At 44.0% G+C, this 18040-nt stretch overlaps 1 protein-coding gene across 4 annotated transcripts in view; it reads right to left on the bottom strand.

The window, feature by feature from the left end:
* Nucleotides 1–18040, bottom strand: part of ILDR2 (immunoglobulin like domain containing receptor 2) — a 1152771-nt gene that overhangs the window by 58629 nt on the left and 1076102 nt on the right. The gene's annotated exons all lie outside the window — the stretch shown is intronic.

Here is an 18040-nt window from a genome sequence, read left to right as displayed (position 1 = left end):
AGGCACTATTAAGCTGCAACCTAATGTGCCTTGCAAGGGTGCCACGGCACGGGGAAGGGAGGGTGTACCACAAATGGCATTCTACCTTAGAACAGCCTCGTGGAGAGAAAAGTGGTGCTAACCTGAATAATAGCCCTACTCTAAAAACACAAAGCTGGGGAATGTCTCAATACGACAATGTGGTCAATAAGGGGCAGTAAATCATTACCACCTTTGTTTGGGGGCGGTAACGGATTTGCTGTCACTTGTACTGCACTGCCAAACTCTGAGGTCTGAGGAGGGTGATAACGTTCAGGAGATACCACCAGGATGTTGCTGGAGCTCTGTCCTCCACTTCACCACACAAAAAGTGGTGGAGGTTTTAGCACCGGCAGCATGTACACTGATGGCAAAAACCTCCAAATCCACAATGCAGTCGCATGGGCTCTAAGATGGCGGACTAACTCCATGCTTCCGCTACTCATGATTTGGCAGATTTGCCATTTTGTGAGTGCCGGTATTGATAACCCGAGTTTAGCGGCATTACTGAGGAAAATACCACCAAACACATAAATAGGCTCATAGATGTCACATTTTTTGTGCTAGGGTGGTTACACAACCCACAACATTGGCTCATGAACGTGAACATTGGTGAAATTTGTGATTCTCTAAATGTAAACAAAATAGGCTTTCAGAACTATATGCACAACTATACCCACGTGTGGGTCTGTGAAGCGTGAGATATGAAGCAGGAAGTGGTTTTTAACACGAGCAACTTTATTTCTTTATGCACGCAGCATTTCTTTCGTCTACACTGCAAGGAACCGCCTTTCATCCCTGCACATATTCTTAAATGCCCGCATCTGCATTCCCCTCCCGCTTAAGGTTTGCCTGTAGGAGCGCCATACTTGGGAATGGCACGGTGCCATGGATAAAGAAATAGGACTACTCTGTGCGGTTTCCTTCAGTCCAGGTTGGGTTAGTTGTGCATCTGAAAGTTGATGTGTGGTCAATCATGGAACTGAATTCCGGTATTTGGAGGTCGGTCTCGCTAGTCCAGGTGTTTGATTACCTCCATTTCTTGGTCCTAGAATGTTCACTACGGGATTATGGTCAGTCCAAAGGCTACTGTCCAAGTACATGCTAGAATTTCGCATTCAGCTACAGGGTAATGGCGCCCGCTTCTGCGAAAGCTTGGCATGCAAATGCGACTGGGCGCAATTCTTGCCTTCACTTCTGCCTCATGGCTGCCCTTAGTCCGATTGGAATTACGGTCTCTAGCTCGGTGTTCATTGGGCATAAACTTGGCACAGTTGCAACCCTGGTCTTTATTTTCTCCAAGGCTCCATGGCACTTGTCATCCCATGGGAAGTGCTCTGCGTTTCTCAGTCTGTCTCTCAGGAAACTCTGTAATATAAGAGGGCTCTCTCACAGAGTTAGCGTAATCCTCTGCCTTCCCACAAAAGACTTCCATGCCCACATGTTCCGCTGCTTCCTAGTAGGCTTTCTTCGGGCTCTATCGCTGCCGATGCCTTGGAGGAACCCAAGAAGTCTAGTTTGCGCTGCAAGAGCTTGCATTTTAAGTGAAGCACATAAGCTTCTAGTGTTGTAAGTACTTCTTCCAGTCTTCTCTGCTTCCCTGTATCAGAAGGACATCTTGAAGGTATGTAGCTTTATGTAGTTTCTTCCACATCTGAAACACTTATGCCACAAGGCATAACCAGAAGGGCTGGCAGCTGTATTGATACACCTTGCAAATGTTGCAATGTAATTTCACTTGGCCAAACACACTAGTATGTCTAATTTTGTGAAAACTATGGCACCATGCAGTGAGAGTACTAGCTCTGGTATGTGCCGAAGTGAGTTGTTGTCACATACTGCTTCAGGGGTCAAGTCCTAAAAAATAAAGTGGGGGGACTCATCAACAAACGCAATGGGATGTGTCATCACCAGAAATTAGCATATCAAGATGAAATATGCACATTTCATTAAATTGGTTTGCATAACCACCCAGATTGCACAGGACGAGTGCCATTTGCCTTTCATAAATTCAACACACACACAAAACCAAGAGGATATTTTCTTCTAATAGTGTTTTTGAAAACATTAAAAGGTGTGCATGTTTTAAACTCCAAGAACCAATGCAAATGTTTTCCCTGGAACAAGCAGAACCGGAATGGGACATTTCACCTTTAGTTTTTTGTTATTTTGCATCTGGTTATATAGTGCAGTGGTGAAGTGTCCGGCCTCCAAACCTGACGACTGTAGTTCCATCCCTGAGGTCGGCTTTAATTGATACATTCAAAGAAGATTTTCAATGTTCCTTATTTTAGCTGGCGGGGGACTGAGTCCACCCTCTGAAAAAAAGTGGGTGGACTCGTCCACCCGCATGTACCCTCGACTTAAGCTCTGCCACTTCTTGGTTGAGACTGCGTAGGTCTAAGCTCTGCCTTTGCTAAGCTCTGCCACTTCTTGGTTGAGACGGCTTAGGTCTAAGCTCTGCTTTTGCTAAGCTCTGCCACTTCTTGGTTGAGACTGCATAGGTCTAATCTCTGCCTTTGCTAAACTCTGCCACTTCTTGGTTGAGACGGCTTAGGTCTAAGCTCTGCCTTTGCTAAGCTCTGCCACTTCTTGGTTGAGACTGCATAGGTCTAATCTCTGCCTTTGCTAAGCTCTGCCACTTCTTGGTTGAGACGGCGTAGGTCTAAGCTCTGCCTTTGCTATGCTCTGCCTCTTCTTGGTTGAGACTGCATAGGTCTAAGCTAGGCCTTTTCTAAGCACTGCCACTTCTTGGTTGAGACGGCGTAGGTCTAAACTCTGCCTTTGCTAAGCTCTGCCACTTCTTGGTTGAGACTGCATAGGTCTAAGCTCTGCCTTTGCTATGCTCTGCCACTTCTTGGTTGAGACTGCGTATGTCTAAGCTCTGCCTTTGCTTGTTGCGGTCATCTGCCTTGCACGTCAGCACTCTGACCTGAGCTACAGCAGGATACAGAGCGTCATGTTTCGTGAGGTCTGTCAGCAAGGCACCCAGTCCTTATCAGGTTGTCTCTGCATGGGGTCCCTCCTTTTGTCTCACTGGTTTTGCCCCTTTTTTGAGTTTAATCTTGTGCATGTAGCCTTTGAATGCTCCGTTGATGGTTTGAATGCCAAATGTGCTCATGAAGCTTATCGCGGATCATCAGGGTCTCTAAAGCACCTGCACCTGTGCAGACCTCCCCGCCATCCTCTGCGACTCACAGAATTGTCGCTGCTCTTGCAAAACTCATAGTTAGCTCTGCTCCCCAGCTGGGTTTCTTTAATTAGGCTAACAAAGTAAATTATTATGCACATTTCCAAGCTTTCATGAATGTCTCCACTTGCTCAGGCAGAGATGGAATAAAACCTTTGAAAAACATCTCAGCATTACAGTTTATATAGCCCCGTTATCTGTGCCTGTCTGTACCTGATTTGTAGTTTTGCTCAGTGAGGCATCTATTGAATGTTAAACTCCCCCACACATTGCAATCATGTGATAAGTGGAGCGGGGGTCAGAGAATTTGGAGAGCGGAGAAAATAACAAAAATAGAGCTCATCTTGTTAAAGGGCTCTGACAAAGGCAGGAGGGGATGGGTTAGTGTCAGTCATTGTAGGTGCAGTCCAGTTGAAGCTCTGTATGTCAGGCCAGTCCCTTTACAAGATCAGTGGTAGCGCAATCATCAACATATCAGGCTTGTGCCTCCCTACATATGCCACTTCTTCATTATTTCTTCCCATCCACTGGGTGTTATCACCTTTAATTGCTTTCCAGGCATTAGGGTCCAATTTGGTGTTCCGTATGCCTTGGTGTGACCATCCTATGTGGATCAGTTCTGTTTGTAACGTGTTCTTTCTGTATTGTGTTCCTATTCTTGAATTTTAGTTCAGTGTTACCCCTAACAGTTTAATGTTGCTGCCTCCACAGCCCTCAGGGTTGAAAGATACTTTCCTCTGCTTTCTCGTCTTTGCACAACACGTTTTTAAGGGTGTGCTGTGGAGTGATGGTTCCCAAGTCTGACATCAGGTTTTGCAGTATGGTTTTATTTGCGCGATTGTATCTTTGATCCCTGAGACAATCAGTACTCTATTCTCAGGTGACTTTCTACTCATTTCAGGCAGTTGTTCTTCACCTTGGCACAGTTTGCACCATCTTAGTTGCTAACTGTGCGTGTGCGAGGCAGCCTCACCTTTAGCACAATTTCTCACTCTCTTTGTGTCTATTGTGGGTGGCGTGAGGCTTCTCACACCTCCTGGGAACTCTCTTAATCTCATGCACCATTTGGCATCCTCTCTTGTATGTACATATGCATGTATGCATGGTCTGTAAACCTTGCCGGGAAGCAACAGAGAGCTGTATGAAGGGAACAAACCGTAGGTTTGCAGGCAGGATGTGCAGAGGAGCTGGGATAGGTAGGTGGAGCAGGGGTGGAGGTGAGCTCCACAGCAGAAAGGTGGGGTTGAGTGTACCAATCAGCGGTTGGCTAGGTTGTCTTTGGAGAGTAGGGTGTTAGGGTCATTCCTAAAGTGAAGCTAGGAGCGGGGCACAGCAGTATTATCTGCATTAGTAACTTGTTGTGAGACAGGTTGCGCAGCAAGAAAATGCGTAGTGGTGGTATGCTTGTGACAGCTTTGTAGGTGATGAAGGCTATCTTCAACTTGATGTGTGCTTGAAGTGTGGCCAGTGTTCCTCCTTGAGGATGAGAGTGCTGTGTACTGAGGCTTCCTCGGTGCTTTGGGACAAGGGACTATGAGTTACAGTGTAGCCTTTAGGGACCATGTCTTACAGTGTAGCCTTTTTTCCCTGCATTGATGCATTGTGTCAGTGGTTGCTCTAAATGATATTTACTAGCCAGTTCCCTTATTGCCAACAAAACGACTTTTGTGCACTCACCAGGGGTTTGTGTCTTCTCTTAGAATATCAGCCAATGTTGCAATTTGTTTGAGGTTGAGACCATCTGTCAGTCTCTTTATTGCCTCTTCAAGTTGGTCTTACATTTCTCTGCCATTTTAGTTCTTTTGCACAGATGCGCTGGCCTTCCATTCCGGGCACATTGATCTGTAGTGCCGCATTTCTTCTGCATACTGCATCTTGCATCGGCAGCACATTGAAGCACACCTCAAAGCTGCAGCTCAATGGTTGCCATTGCATGGCAGGAGTCCCTGGTGTGGGTAGTCAAGCTGGGGTAGACATTACATCTTCACACATGGAGTGGAAACTTCTGCACCCGGATTCTCCAGCGCCAGTGCTCTCACTACCGGACGGTCCCAGGATCCCATCCTCGTCACCATTGTGGGGAAGTGCATCACGAAACATTACAAGATTTTAAAGAGCGGCTTAATTATATTCCTTGCACACACAGTCTGAAAGCAGATCCTCTGTTTCATATATAAAAGCCTTAATAATCTGGCATTGGCCTACTTGACAGAAAAATTGAATTCTTATCAGCAAACAAGGGCACTCCGATCACAGGACAGTCTACCTTTGGCTTGTCCTTGTTCCTCCTGTGTCTGTAGAGATGACGGTAGATTCTCTGCGTTCAGACACACATTATGGAACAGTCTCCCATGCGAGATTAGGAAGTTAGGAGTCTCTCCCACAGTTCCGGAAGGTGGTAAAAACGTACCTGTTGTGAAGGCATCAGGAAGCAAGACACAGACAACGGATTAAAAGTTCAAACAAAAATGATTTATTAACTCAAATGTCCGGATGGTTGAAGGCCTAACTTGCCCTATGCTAAGGTGGGAAGTCGAGTCAGAAAGTTCAATTTAAAAGTCTATCTCTGTCCAATACCTATACTTGCCCTCACAACTAAAGCTAAACAATGTGTAGGGATATCAGCAAGAAAAGAAATAGTGTTCCAAATAAAGTTCTGAGCCTCTTCCAGCTCCTGGCTTACTTTTCAGCTCCCCTTCCCCAAGTTCAAGACAGTTCCACAAAGTCTTGGGGTTCCCTTCCCCAAGTTCAAGACAGTACCACAAAGTCTTGGAAGTACCTTTCCCAAGTTCAAGACGCTTTCACAAAGTCTCGGGATTCCCTTCCTCACGTTCAAGACAGTCAACTTATGCTTATTCTCAATATTTCAATGTTCAACAAATCAAGAAAATTCCACATCAACTTTATCATCTTTCTGGTTTCTTAACAGTCCAATCAGATTGCTTTCTCCTATTTCGCTTCAGCAACCTCTTTGTCTTTCACAAATAGGGTTTCCCCCAGTCTAGGCATGGTCCACCCTTTACGGGTCACGCAGTCAGGAACCCTAAGCTCTTTAGCCCACAAAGGTTCTTCTGCATCTGTGCCTGCATGATGGTTCAAACTCACTTGGATTTTCCTGGACAATTTCTTGGCTTTGCCACACTATCTTCTTTTCTTTGCTAGTCTCTTGACTCTGTCACAATGTGTTTTCGCTTAGTGGTGTTCTTGTTCTTTCACCACCTTGCCTTCATATTTTCTCGCAATGTTTCATACTTGCTTTCCACTGTATTTCATACGTTTTGTGCTTTGTTTTCAATATGCAATGTATGTATTTCACACACGCTTATCATCTGGTCATAGCTTTTGGTATTCAATAATTTTGATCTTTTACTTTGTTGCTTGCATTTTATATTGCCCTTAATATTCCTCTCAACCCGTTGCCTTGGGTTCATTTCATCTTGTGCATACTTTTTCATTCATTCAGCATCTCATTTGGCTCTCCCACAGCCCCCAGGAGCACCCTGGTTCGAGTGCTCTTACCTTTTCACTCACCGGTCCCTGGCATCTCCTCTGGGCAGCTGGTCTCTCAGCTTCTCTTCTCGGCCGACACTCTTTCCTCTGACCGTGAGCCCCGCTCGCACTCCACCTTCTCTCTGTATGCTGCTGGCAGCTCCACTTTCTCCCCACGGATACTGTCAGTGACTTTGTTTCTTTCTTCTGTGTCTGCAGCTCCAGTTGAAGTCCTCCAACCAAGGGTCTCACTCGTGTGGCATCCTTGCAGCCATTGGCTTCACAGCTTGTCAGGGTCGTCTGCTGGCATCCTGTCTCTTCTGCAGAACCCACCTCGCCTGCCTCCCAGGATGCAGGATTCTCCCTCCAGGCTTGCAACGATGAGCCTGGGCTCTCACCTGCTGGTCGTCCTTTCCCACTTGTTGGCTCCACCTTTAATACACATGCAGCCGCTTGACAGGTTGCAGGTATGAGTCCATAATGTCAATTGCCTGATTATAATTAGTGGAGGTCTCGGGACATGCCTGACCTTTACAGCAGTCTGCAGGGCTATTCGTCGTCTCAGTACTAGTGTGGTGAAATGACTCCATTACACCTAGTCACCTCTTCCTCGTCCTAGTACTATAGTGATTTGAATGAGGGAACATGAGGGGAGAAGGTTTGCAACTGCCTATAAAGGTAGGGTGAGGGATGGGGTGGTTGATTCTAATAAGGGAAAGCGGGATAACCTGTCTCTCCTGTGGTCCTCCTCTGCTTCAGCCTCCTTCTAGTGTTCCCATATTTATGATATGTTCTAGTTTCTTTCCGGGCAGAGGGAAAAGGGTAGCAATATCCCACAAATGCAGACAGGACTAAGGGATCACCATAGAATGGAAATGGGGGATACTGTGCCTCACCCAAGGACATACCCCTGCCAGTCCCCAACTCTCCTGTACCCAGGTGATCCTCCCTCGCTTCTCCACCCCCAGGGTTGGGATCCAAGATTGATAGCCCTTCCATGGCCACCTGAGCAGAGGATGATGGGGAGGAAGAAGTGAGGACACCCACAGGTTCCTCCCACTGTTTCAATAAGGGGTGGACTCATTACCACATTTTTATCCTGAACTTGTCCTTCCATCAGTCTACGGCTATCCAATTCTGCTATACTACTAGATTCGATTAAGTTCGCCATGACGTGCAATACAAAACCCTCAGTCAATCAGTCTGCTCTCTGAACTGCAGAGTGATGCTGTTTATGCCCACTTTGTGCGCCTTGTGTGTCTCTGCCCACCTTATCCGCTCTCTTGAGTCCTCGCCTGTGAGAGTGGTGAGGCTGGGTATGACGCAGTGCACAGGGACAAAGAGAAAGGGCAAAACACCACAGCATACCAATACATAATTCAGAATAGCTGTTTCCTGTTGCATTGTGTGCCTACCTGGCTGGCAGCTACAGGTATAGCATAGGTAGGGAAATATGCTAGATGCTGATTTTGTGTGCTGAGGACAAGTATGCGTGTCCTATTTGCATAGAGATGCATAACAGCCCAGCAGTTAAGGGGTTAAGAAACTTCCTTAAATATCCGGATGCGCTAGCATGTCCAATTAATGCTCAGCAGTTGGCCATTATTCATAGTCCCGAGAGGGAAACTCAGCTGTTACAGACTCACGTGTCTTGCGCATACATGTCTCACAAATAGCTCCTACTTAGCCAGTGCAAAAAGATTTGACGTTTCCACTGCCATACCCATCTCTTAAGTGACACAATCAACAGCTCTCTTTCGATGTTCAGCCCTCCTACCTACTATGCAGCACTTGTTGAGTTCAATGTAAGTAATGTCTTACCGCCACCACTGCCACAGTGGACCTTTATGATCTCATAGGGTCGCATAGGGCATTGCCAGCTCTTGGACACTATGCTGTCTGAGGTGGAAACCCCAGCAGACCAATTTCAAATAATTTTTATAGGATGCAGTTGTAGCATGGGATTTTTTTTTCACTTTGGGCTGCATGAGGTAAAAGAGGTATTGTACCAATTTCATATCCAAGTTTTAATACGTTTTATTGGACTAACTGAAAATATTATGCTGAGATTGTAAAATACATTAGCTTGGTGGTCACACGATAAAATGGGCTACAAAAACACACAGGGCTAGATGTTTCCTTTACAACATAATATGTTCAGTTACTCAAATAAAAGGTACCAACACTAAGATTCTGTGTGATTTTAAAACTGAACTAAAACTGAGTCAAACTTTCCTTTCAACTGATTTCATAAAAATACTAACTGGTTCTAAGATGTGCATGTAATCAACTGGGTTTTTCGCCATAGCAGTTGAGTAGAAGTAAAACCCACTCAAAGCCATTAGGTCAAGTGGTATTTCTATAAGAGATTTTGTCTCAGAAATCTGTGCACTATATATAAAGAGAAAACCGGTAACCCTCCCTTTTGCACTGATTTAATTCACAGTAGCACACAGTACCAGCCCAACGCTACTCAGTCATAGGCATTAGCAAGAGAGTATTATTTTGTCGAAAAATATATATTTATTTATCCATATTCATATAAAACGTTCATACAAATATAAAAAAAATCACTACCGGTACTGCTGTATAGGTATCCTTCTAACAATGATTCACAGAAAACAGACATCATTTGTACCCAGGGGTTAGCATCAGCAATGTGTTTTGTCTTTACTAAAAAGTCAATCAATGCAAGACAGATATTCAAAATGTGTGAATAAATATAAGACACACATAACACGACTAACACATCAAGCAGAGTTTGTTCTATACGACTTAACCGGTTGCCAGACATTTGGTCGAAAAAAATGTGGTCGACTGGACAAATGGTCGAACCAATTTGGTCGAAAGCCAAATGGTCGAATTTTAATTTTTTTAATTTTCACCCTTTTTTTAAAATTTTTTGTTGGGGTCCCCCCGACCCCTTTTTTTTCTAAAAAACCTTTTTTTCCCTGAACAAAAACCAAAATAATACATATATAAATAAAAAAAAAATTCGACCATTTGGTTTTCGACCAAATTACGTCGACCATTTGTCTTTTGACCAATTTACAGTCGACCACTTGTCTGGACAGCGACTTAACCTTATCCGGCTCTGACTTTCCTCTTAGTCTACTAGTGATTTTGTGATGTACTTTTGTGTAGTGTTGTGGATAGGAGAAATAATTGTCCCTGGTGGAAAAAAGACCAGTCAATAAATGGTGTCTACTTAGATCTTGGTCGACACAGTGTGTTTCGGCCCTTCTGTTGAGATACGCCTTGTAAAGCCTGGAGGGGGGTATCTGTACTTCTGCCCTAAATATGGCAAAGTAGAGGCACAGAGCACACCAGCCAAGGTTCTCTAAATGGCAGCTATGGAGGGCAACCAAGGCTTAAGCTCTCAGGAGGTGATGCAGGCTGGTTCTTAAGTACAGTGAGTCTTCAAGCCCCCACAACGGAATGTCTACACACTATGTTATGTGCTAACAAAGCTCTTTATATAAAATGAAGGTTCAGAGGTATATACACAATTCAATAAAACACTTGGTATGCTGGTAATAATATAATGACAAATATATATAATTCTATGTGGTGCCACACTTAGGGGTTGCTTCATGGAATTATTTGACCGAAAAACGGGGATTTGTGTGCCATTTTGCCCGCAAATCCCCATCTCTTAAACAGGGATTTGCGGGCAGAATGGCGCACAAATCCCTGTTTTTTGGCGCAAATAGTTCCATGAATCAGCCCCTTAGACTTTAGTTTCCTTTAAAATGCATCAGCTGCTGTCAGTTATAATAGAGAATACAAATCATTCGGTAAGGTGTATCAGCACAGACAATAAGGAAGGAAAGCAGGTTAAGGTCAAGCAATGGCAGAATGCTTTCTTTGGATATAGATGCACAATTCTGAATGAGGATCCCCTCACCTGGGAAACCTGTAATAAAAGAATTAACAAGCCCAGGCAATAAATGCTCAGTAAGCCTTGTTTCTTGCTTAAAATGTTCAACCACCTCAATGTACCTGAAGTGGAAGTGTATCTTCAACGGTTCTTCAATGGTATCCTTTGAGGTTGGACCCCCTTTGAAGAAGGAACCACTCGGCGTCGGGATTCTCGAAGAAAAGTGGAACACTTGCAATGATACAGCAGCTTCAACCTTTGCGCTGCACTTTGACAATCGATTGTTTCCTCGATGACGGATGTCCAGGGAAGGTGAGGCGTGCGGTAGGCCTCGGTGCAAAATGTTCGGTGCTACAAATAAGACTTGTGGACTCGAAAGACCTTCGGCAGCGATGGATGTAGGCCCGGGCGTCATGTGTCAGGTGTCGTGGTCGGCGGTCCTCTGGAGTTGGTGCTGCAGTTACAGCATGTACCTTGGGAAAGCTTCGGCGATTGGGACTCGACCATGGTTGGACCTTGGATCTTCACTGCATCAGCATCCTCGGGATGTTGTCCGCTTCTGGTGGTGGGAAACCCACCGGTGGACTTTCCTCTGAAGCCGATGACCTTTGCTTTCTCTGGTGGGATAAAGTGGTTGGCAGTGATGGGAAGGGAGCCCTCTGTCAAAGGTTCTTAGGCAAGGTGGAGCTTTCTCAGCTCCAGATGTCAAGCAGCACAGCATCAAGGTGTCCTTGCTTCTGGGCAACACAATTCGACTTGGTTTCCAGTGGTCACAGAAATCTTCTGACCCCAGTCAGTGGCAACGGACTACAATGACCCTCAATGTCCAGGTGCTCTCTTCCGGATTGTCTGCGGACCCCTTCTCCGGACGGCAGATTCACAGAACTGGCTTCCAGGGTGCTTCGATGAAGAACAGCAGTTTTGACACAATGGTCCCTCGTAGCTCTGGGAGAGGTCTCCTAGCCAGGTCCTCTCTTGGATCAGTCCTCGACAGACTCAACAGCTCTTGGATTACATCGAAGGAAATGCAGCAGCAATCTTATCCTCCAGCTGGGCTTCAAGGATCAGCTTCAATTTTTGACTTGATAAGTCATACACATCAGATATACACATCTGTCCCTCATTCACTCTGGCTGAGCCAGGCTCAGTCAGCCAATCACACAGAAGGGCATCCATGCAGACAGGCAGCCAATCAGGCTCACAGGCATTAAGGCCATTCACTTCCACCAAGACACCCATAACAAGGAATGTGGATAGGAGCAAGCAGCCAGCCTTTCAGCTGTCATTTTCATGTCATTTTCAGGCAGGGCTGTCTCATTCATTGTGCCACACAAACAGAAACTAGAACATACAATGCATATTGGTCACACACTATGTTCACACAGGTCCCATCCCAAGGGTGTACCCACAACATCCAGTCACTGGGAAGGCTCCAACCAGTCTTGCCTGGACTGCCCCACAATACCATATATGGTTCTTCCACCCAACAGCCAGTTGGGGGAAGAGACAGAGTCAGTGCTTCTCAGGAGTTTGGGAAAAGCAAGGTAACAGGCAATAGAAACCAAGAGGCCCCAGTGGACATCTTGCCTTCTATCAGGAATCCACTGATTCCTATGGCAGGGCATGGGTATCCCAAAATGGAGGATACTCAGAGCGCCTGTCACATCAGCATGAAGCTGCCACCAGCCCATGCCCTGCTCTGTGGGCAACACCCAGGTGCCCAAAAACATACACCAAGGTTATAGGGTTGTACCCCCACCTATGGGTGCAATAAGGGTATCCCCAGGGTCTCTCTACAACACAAACAAAAAGATGAAGAGCTGCACTGCCAGGGGTCCCAACTGGACTCCTGTGCAGAGGATAACACAGAACACTGATTATAAGGGAGTAGAGGATAAGAACAGGAAGACCCTGTCCCTCCAATATATTTCCAGCATCACACACCTGTCCCCTGCACTCTCACAGGGTTTAGTATTGGGCCTCCAGCAGGACAAATTTGCTTGCTAGATCTGTGACTCAATCTAGTATACCCCTGTTCCTTTGTGCCAAACTATTAGACAGAATTTAAAAATTGTTCTGCGCTATTTGAGGTATTCTAAATGTACACAAGTGCCACCTACTAACCTTATTCTTGCAGTAACACATGCTGGGAAGGCTTCTACCTTTTTCCAATGTTTTTCTGTAATCAATGATCAAGTGTGATTTTGTTACACTCTGTGGATTAACATGAACCAATTCTGCCATTTATTTAGATACATGTTCAATTGTGTTGTAACTTATTATGAAAAGCAAGTACTTTTTATTTCCACTAACCTTTAAGGAGGCATCCTATCATTAACCACTTGCTGGAAACGTTATCTTCTTTTTTCTTCTTTTCACCTCTAGTGCAGGTCCATGTATGTTTCTTTCTGGCTGCTCCTGTAAGAGAAACCATAAGGCACCAGGAGAGATGATATATTTTAATCTCTATCTTTCCAGTTTACAGAGAGATATATGGATTATATCTTTTATAATGGCACTGCGCTCTATAGTCATTAGTTTCCTATAGACACCAAACACTTCTACTGATGCCCGTAATATGACATTTCCCCAACGCTTTTTTCAACTTCCCTGTCTACTTCGACTGTTGGCTACCTTACCTATAGCAGCACGGTCATCCTCCCGCTTCTTTCTTGCTGAATGCTGTTTGCAAACCGAGCTGCAGCATCAGCACCTGTTAAGAAGGGGGAGAGGCATGGCACATCATTAAGACGCTACATCTGCTTATGGTGGCCATCTTGGTGTGGTCAAACCGTAGTGGTGCTTCATTCTTCTAGATTGATATCTCAACCCCTATTCTCAATGTTTTTTTAACAAATCGAAAATCTCCTAGATCTTTCTATATGTCATTTCTGATATTATTTTATTTTGAGAAGATTCTTATTTAATTCCTAAAAAATATCGCTGCGCATTTATTCCGGCACAGTGTTTCCAAATGTCAAATATCATTATAACAAGAAAGATGATATTCAAAAACATATTTATTTCATGTTCCTCAAATTGTGGAGCATCTGTTTTTTAAAAGTTTCATACAGCTTTTGTTCCCAAGGCTGTGTAGTTCAGCACATCTAAAAGGAATGTTCAACGAGCGTGCGCAACAGTTTGCTGCACACAGAACCAAGTGCCTTAATGTTTCTCCTGCCAATAAATCAATCAAACACAGGCATTTTCGTCCATGGCTAGATCAAAAACATGTATCCATTTTGTAATATGTTGATGAATTCTCACAGTAACTTCAGTTGTTTTTAATTAGTTATTTTCACTCACCCAAGCTGATATATTGTGATTGTCTTCCCAAGGCTGAAGTACACAGCCTTGGGAAGAAAAGCTGTATGAAACTTTAAAAAACAGATGCTCTGCAGTTTGACGAGCGTGAAATTCAATCTTTTTTAAAATTCAATCTTTCTTGATATAATAAATAAATACGCAGTGATTTTTTGAGGAATTGGGGAGAATTTGGGGAGAATTTCCTTAAAATATACTAAAAGCAGCAATGGCAAATAGAAAGATCTAGGAGACTTTTGATTCATTAAAAAAAACATTGAGAATAGTGGTTGAGATATAAATCTAGAAGAACGACATACCACTTTAATTTGACCATACCAAGATGGCCGACCATAAGTAGATGCAGCATCTTAATGTGCCGCACCTCTACCCCTTCTTAACAGGTGCTGAAGCTGACGCTTGGTTTGCAAACAGCGTTCGGCAAGAAAGAAGCAGGAGGATGACCTTGCTGCTATAGGTAAGGAAGCCAATAGCCAAAGTAGACAGGGATGTTGAAAAAAGCATTGGGGAAATATCACATTAAGGGTATCAGTAGAAATGTTTGGTGGCTATGGGAGACTAGTGACTATAGAGCAAAGCTCCATTATAAAATATATAATCCAAAAATCTCTCTATAAACTGGAAAAATAGAGATTAGAATATATCATCCCTCCTTGTGCCCTATGGTTTCACTGACAGGAGCAGCCAGAACAGAAAAATAAATTGACATGCACTGATGGTAAAACGAAGAAAAAAGAGGATAAAAGTTCCCAGCAAGTGGCTAATGATAGGATGCCTCCTTAAAGGTTAGTGGAAATAAAAAGTACTTGCCTTTCATGATAAGTTACAACACAATTGAACATGTATCTAAATAAATGGTTCATGTTAATCCACAGATTGGACCGAAAGCATACTTGGTTATTGAATACAGAAAAACATTGGAAAAATTAGAGCCGTTCCCAGCACACGTTACTGAAAGAATAAGGTTAGTAGGTGGCACTTTTGTACATTGAGAATTCCTCAAATAGCACAGAACAATTTTTACATAATAGGTCAGTGTATTTTTGTCCTATAGTTTGGCACAAAGGAACAGTGGTATACCAGATTGATTCACAGGTCAAGCAAACAATTTTGTCCTGATGAAGGCCCAAAACTAAACAACGTGAGAGCACATATGATAGGCATATCTCAACAGAAGGGCCGAAACACACTGTTGACCAAGATCTGACTAGACACCGTCAACTGACTAATCTTTTTTCCAACAAGGATAATTATTTTTCCTTTCCACAACATTACCAAAAAGTGCATCACAAAATTACTCGTAGACTAAGAGAAAAGCAAGAGCCGGATAAAGTTATGTCATTTAGCCCAAATTTTGCTCTATGTATGAGTTGTCTTATGTGTGGCTTATAAGAATTTTGAATATCTGTCTTGTTTTTATGTTTTAAGGTAAGTCAGAACACATAGTTGATACTAACCGCTGGGCACAAATGTTGTTGTCTATGTTTTCTATGAATCACTGTTATAAGATTACCTATACAGCAGTATAGGAAGATATTTTTGATATTTGTATGAATGTTTTGAATGAATATGGATAAATAAATATATATTTTTGGACAAAATAATGCTCTGTTGCTAAAGCCGATTACTGAGTAGCGTTGGGCTGGTACTGTGTGCTACCGTGAATTAAGTTAGTGCAAAAGGGAGGGGTAACCTGCTTTCTCTTTATATATTTTGTGACAAAAACTTCCTATCTCGAAACAGGTCCCCAAAAATAAAAAATAGGGAAGTACCCATATATCTCATATACAGACATCTGTGTGCAAAAGGTTCCCCAGCTATGCACTTTGATATGATATGTTATGGCATTTATAACGTGCCTATACACAAGTGTTTCAAGGCGCGACGAGGCAAGGGAGGGGGAACAGAGGGAAGACAGACAACGATCCTACTAGGCAGGTGTCATTCAGATCACGTTTGCATTTACACACAGAATCACAAATTGGACAGGGCATGAACGCAGGGCTATAAGTAGGCAGGGTCTACCCGGGGTTGAGACCCTGCAGTGTGCAAAAACTGCTTTTGCACCGGGGCTCTGCCAGGGCTCCCCTCAAATGGCCACTCCCGAGTATGCGCAAATATAATGTTATGCACAGACCTCCGACGCCCCCATGTGACTAAAATGTGAAGTGCTTAGGTGTTTGGTGTCCTTGTTCAGATAGGGGACTTTGGCGAGCGAGGTCCATCTGAAGCAGTTGTGGCATTTGTGACTGCCCCACCCAACGACTGCATTAGTCAGTCGTGGATTGCGGGTTCTGAGCTGCTGGGCACGCCTTCACATTGGCTTTGCTCTGGAAGGGATTAATGGCCGACAGTAGAAGGCAGATGTTTGTGACAGTGGTGTTACAATAACTAGGCGCCAACAGGGGGAAAAGATAGAGGAGTAGTTTGTTACTTAACCAAGTGCCTGGGATGATATTATGCAGTGTTGTCTGCTGCACTTGCCTAATATGGTGGTTATTTGACACGTGATAGCCCTGTGCGACTGTATTGAAAAATATCCATGCGGAAGGCTGCCGAGACGCAAGGAGTGTCCATCTCTTCTCTATTTTATGTAGTCCCGTGATCTCTTCTACTTCGTGTTTCTGTCGCGCCCTGATGCTTGCGAGCTGCGGTGCGTTATAATTATATAAATAAATAAATAACCGAATGAACCTTTTTTATAAAAAATATAGATGAGCAGCAAATTTACAGAAAAAGAAATACAATTACCTGAGATAACTACGAAGCAACAATTGAGAGTGTGTTTGGTATCTACCGGCAGCTATTGCAGAACCACAACATCTCGTCGCCAAAGTGCACAGGATTTTACCACTTGACTATAAAACAATTGATACAACTTTTAACAACACCTACAACTACGGATGATGATTGGTTAGATATAATGCACGTAATACCCGGACATGTCTAAGCATGGACTGGGGATCGATCGAACCTACTGTTGCTATGCATCGTCTTGCTTTCAAGGCGAGTGCGTTGCCCCTGAGCTATCCTCCCGAGACTCCATGCAATGTAAGAATGTACAGGAATAAGTAGCACAATTTCTGCACTAAATGTATTTATTATGATTTGTTTATATTTCAATCAGACCTTTAACAAATCTATCATCACAAACATAATCACATACATATATGTCATCCAATACGCTTAAGTTGAAATAAAACATGAATAAAACATGAGTAAAACCCAATAAAATTGATCATTTAATCCTTGTGACTTATTAAAACATTTCTGCACTAAAGTGTAGCACAATTATTGCACTAGCCTTGATGAAGCCTTGTCATAGGCAAAACACGAACACGCGTACAAATGTCATGTTGGCTTTTGAACGGGTACATAGCTGTTTATTGGACAACAATTAAATATGGTGGAGAACATTGTAGATGTATTAATTCCTCGTATGCACATGAGTGCCACGTGGATATTTGTCAATACAGTAGAAGGCAGCCCTCATCTTGTGATATAGGGTCAGAGTGATATCCCCCACCTGCTGGGACACTGTTAGCACCCCATTACACCACTGAGGACCCTGCTTTGTTGCCTGAAAGACACATTAATTCTTCTTTAAGAAATTGGGCCTCATTATAAGTTTGCCGGTCGGTACCGGTAAGCTTGCCAGTACCGTAGTTCCCGGGCCGGCAAACTACGAGTTGTGCTCACGGGTGACTTTCTGCCTGCCAGATCGGACCTGGCCGGCTAAGCGGCACCGGTGAGCACAGCATGTCGGATGCACCGGCGCCAAAATGGCGCTGGTTCATCCGACATGCTGTGCCCTACCCTTTGCCCATTCGGCCCCATATCCTATGGGGCCGAATGGAAATGGGGAACATCTTGTTTTCGGTGCCCGCGAAGGGCAAATACCGGGTCCGGTGGGGCCGGAATGCCCCGGTAATTGGCCATTAGCAGGCGCTGGAAATTTTCAGACGTTTGGTGGCAGCCTGCCGGTTTACTGGCAAGGCTACCGCCAAACTTATAACGAGGCCCACTGTATTTACTTTATAACTTAACAGTCTATGGGCCTGATTCACAGAAGTGTTTTATAATGAATCAGGGCCTTTGCTTTTTAAAGGGGTTGGAATACCATGTTATAAAGACCAACA

This window comes from Ambystoma mexicanum, chromosome 7p (genome assembly GCF_040938575.1).
Source record: "Ambystoma mexicanum isolate Mex_15411 chromosome 7p, UKY_AmexF1_1, whole genome shotgun sequence".
Taxonomy (NCBI): Eukaryota; Metazoa; Chordata; class Amphibia; order Caudata; family Ambystomatidae; genus Ambystoma; species Ambystoma mexicanum.
Note: the sequence above shows the minus strand (reverse complement) of the source record. Positions and strands in the feature narration are given on the sequence as shown.